Here is a 3,955-nt window from a genome sequence, read left to right on the forward strand (position 1 = left end):
CTTCTAAGGAAAAAAAAAAAAAAAAAAAAAAAAAAAAAAAAAGAAATCCTAATTTTCTAACTATAAACCTTTTCTTCAATTCCCATCAGGGTCAACTTGGCCCCATAAAGTAAAGAGTGTTTTCTGTCCATTCAAACGCACACAGATGCAAAAGATGGCACAGTCAGCACAATGCCACCATCAAGGGCTTAAGACAACCGCCTGACCAATCTCAGTTCACCTCTCCATTCCCAGGTTCCCTTGAGAATGGCTCACAATTCCATCTAACCAATGCTCTCCTACCCCCCAATAGAATGCAGATGGGAGGTAGCCTGGCTTCTGAAAACCACCACCACACAAACACCATTTTCAAAACCACACATGCCTTCCTATGGGGTCGTGAGAACTAAGTCTTGGCCCAACATGGTTCAGGGACGAGCAAATGGGAACACTAACCCAAAGGCATTTGCCACAAGGGCCTTAGGATCAAGGCAGGCTACTCAGCCAAGATCATTTTTGAAGCTATAGCAGGAAAGAGTCTATAATTCTACCTGGAAGATACAGCTATATGATGTAGGAGCGAGAAAAATGTTCTTGTAATTCCCAGCAAACCCTCTAACATGCACACGCAGCACGTGTGACTCTCAGGCCGACCAGGATGCTTCCTCGACCGAGTTCTCTCAAGGACTAGGATACTCTACACGCCCAATTTACATACCTAATTCGGAACTCAAGCCTGGCTCCTCACTTCTGACAGATATCATTTAAACAAAGCATTTCCTTCATCTCTTTAAACTGTTTTCCAAGAAACACGTCAGATTCTCAGGGTCACTTACATGCTGGCGAAGACAGAGCTGGGGCCTCCAAGGCATCCCACCGCAGAGTATTCCGAGCCGGGGAATAGCTGAACTACATGCTCTTTGGCATCCGCAGGCATCCATAGCTAAGCAAGGTGCCGAGGTATTATCCCTCCCTGTCTTAGGATGCTATTCCACCATCTCCATCACCAAGGGTCACGCCACAGATGCAGGCAGGCTCGCGCGCGCACACACAATCACACACCATAAGCAATGGGCGTTTTGGTTAGAACGCTATCCTGCTATTACATGTCGGTGTGGATCAGCGTTAAGGACCTGACCCTACCCTAATCTATAAAACGGACTACAGCTCTACCTCAACCCTAAGATTTGAAGCTCCGGGAACCTTCAAAAGAACACCCGCTCTGAGAGAACAACCGCGGATCCCAGCGACCCCACGTTCCAAAAGCTCCCGGGGATGAGGAGAGACTGATGCAATTCCCTGGCTACGCTAGGGTTTACAGGCACCCCTCACATCACCTGTCCCTTCCTCGGAGTCCCTGACATCCCTTGGTCCTCCAAGCCCCTCGCACCCCAACCTTCTCCAGTGTTGCCCTACGCCCCTCACACGCCCCGTCCTTCCCGGCGATCCCCGTCCCTTGCGTCCGATGTTCTTTCCGCGTTCCCCGGTGCCCTCGCCGGCCACGCACCTGTCAGCCTTCGCCGGAGTCCCCAAAACCCGCGGGCAGAGCGCGCACCCTCCTCGTCCCAAGCCCCGCGGAAGCTCCTGCGCTCCGCCGCGCCGACCTCGACCTCCTAGGCCTCTGGGGAAGCCGCGGAAGGCCCGCGCAGCACCAGCGTCCGATCCCGGCCGGGCCAGCAATGCGCACCATCCGGGCCTCCAGAGCCTCACACACGTGTCACCAAGACGTTTAAAGGAGCCGTACTTCAAAGTGCTCCCTGAGTCCGCGTGGAGGGCACGGTCGCCTTAAGAGGCGGAGCTAACGCCGACTTGTCTCCCTGGACCCGCCCTCCTCTGCTATTCGCGACGCACACGTCACCCCTCCGCCCCGCAGGCCTGCCAGTCTACGCGATGACGCAAGCGCGTAGAGCTAAAAGCTCCGGAAGCGTCCCGGAGTCCAGAGACCCTGCTGCGGCCTGGCGTGGTTCCCGCGGTGTACGTGAGTGGCGTCACTTCCGCCTGCGTGCCTGACATTACCAGTGCGCAGGCCCAGTGTGCTGCGTCGAGGAGCCTTGGGCTCGCGTTCAGTGCAAGCCACCGAGGCTTTGAAGCCTCGCCGTTCGTTAGTTCTTAGCCGCAGGCATCCTTTTGAAAAAAAACAAAAACAAAAAACTAGCAAGCCGGGCATGGAATGAGGCCCTGGGTTCCATCCATCACTGCATGAAGCAGGCGCTGTGGCACAAGAAATCAGTTACTGCAACTCTGAGGAGTGGAGGGGGTGGGGGGATGATCAGTGAACGTAAACGTCACCCCTGGGTTACTTGAGATGCTGGCTATAGATAAATAAAGCAAAAGCCACTACACCGCGTAATTTAAGTGGTCGAGGCTGGAGGAACATGGAGAATGTCTTCTGGACCACGTAGCAGAACCTTGTCTTTAAAAAAGGGGGGGGGGGAGATGGGGTGGGAGTGGGAGATGATGGAGTAGTGATGGCAAAGACCAAATCCTGTTAGCCTGTACCAATGTCTAGCTATACAGATGTCCCTTATAAAGCTAAAAAGATGGCTCAGAGGTTAAGACGGCTTGTCGTTCTTTCCAAGGACTTCCCAGCACCCATGCAGTGGTGGTTCAAAATCTCATGTAACTCTACACGTGGCAGACACATAAGACATAAATTAGAAAAAGAAAAAGTTCTCTTAATTTTTAAAAGATTTTTAATTACATATGTATAGGGGAAGACTATCTGACTGCAGGTACCTATGGAGGCCACTGGTGTCCCAGCCCTTCTTAAAACTGGAATTACAGGCAACTCTTAAGTTGTGAGCTCCCAGTGTAAGGGCTGGGAACCAAACTCTGGTACTCTAAGAGAAGTAGGGGCTATTAACTATTGAGTCATCTTTCCAGTCCCAGAATCCTCCCTTTATTTAAACTGATTTCTTTGTTCTCTGACCATTCTTTGTGTCTGGCTGGAGCTGGCTCTATAAACCCACTGTTCTAGGCTGGATACAATGAATTGCTGCTTTTGCTGTCCCCAGCCTGATACAGTCCCTGGAGAATTCACTGTTTCACCAGGCTTCCTGTGTGGGAGCCGGCACCTGGCATAAGACCTAGGTGTTTATCCAGATGTTGTTCTAGTTAGCCTGTTACTTTGGAAATTTCTCTTACTTGGAGGCTTGATTTCTCATCTGTGGGGGCAAAAAAAAAAAAAAAATCAGTCAGTAGCTCAGTTGGTAGGTAATAAATTCAGTCCCCAGGCTGGGCAGGAGTGGCACACACACCTTTAATCCCACTCAGGAGGCAGAGGCAGGCAGATCTCTAAATTCAAGGCCAGCCTGGTCTACAGAGTGAGTTCCAGAGAGCCAAGGCTACACAGAGAAGCCCTGTCGCAAGAAAAAAAAATAATAAATACATGCAATTCCCAGATGCTCCCCAACCCTCTGGCGCAGTGGTGTTATAGAAATGTAATGACTTCCCAGTGAGAAATCACTCTGCACACTTAGAGATCTGTAAAGAAAATAATTTCACATGCCACATGCAACTGGATGTGGCCTATGCCCAGGGAAGAGCCGGCCTTGAACAGAAGAAGGTCTTTTTTTTTTTTTGGTTTTTCGAGACAGGGTTTCTCTGCGTAGCCTTGGCTGTCCTGGAACTCACTCTGTAGACCAGGCTGGTCTCGAACTCAGAAATCCGCCTGCCTCTGCCTCCCAAGTGCTGGGATTAAAGGTGTGCACCACCACACCCGGTTAGAAGGAATTATAGACACGGTAGGCTTATGCATTGTGCATACTTGACACTTGTAAATCTCTTTTAGGTCCAGATCCCAGATTACACATTGAATAATTTAAATAGAGATGGAAAACTTAACTCTGACCATTTGGGCAGATGGCAGGTTCACTCAGCAAAGATATTGTAAGGGTCCTTCCTTCCTTCCTTCCTTCCTTCCTTCCTTCCTTCCTTCCTTCCTTCCTTCCTTCCTTCCTCCCTCCCTCCCTCCCTC

The 3,955-nt window shown here is 50.6% G+C and overlaps 1 protein-coding gene across 1 annotated transcript in view; it reads right to left on the reverse strand.

The window, feature by feature from the left end:
* The window catches only part of Usp36 (ubiquitin specific peptidase 36), a 31,953-nt gene extending 30,192 nt beyond the window's left edge, over window positions 1-1,761 (reverse strand). The window contains exon 1 of the mRNA XM_029546260.1: window positions 1,487-1,761. The gene's annotated coding sequence lies outside the window, so the exon portion shown is untranslated. The remainder of the gene's footprint in view (window positions 1-1,486) is intronic.
* Window positions 1,762-3,955: the final 2,194 nt, after the last annotated feature.

This window comes from Mus pahari, chromosome 14, assembly GCF_900095145.1.
Source record: "Mus pahari chromosome 14, PAHARI_EIJ_v1.1, whole genome shotgun sequence".
NCBI classification, from domain to species: domain Eukaryota; kingdom Metazoa; phylum Chordata; class Mammalia; order Rodentia; family Muridae; genus Mus; species Mus pahari.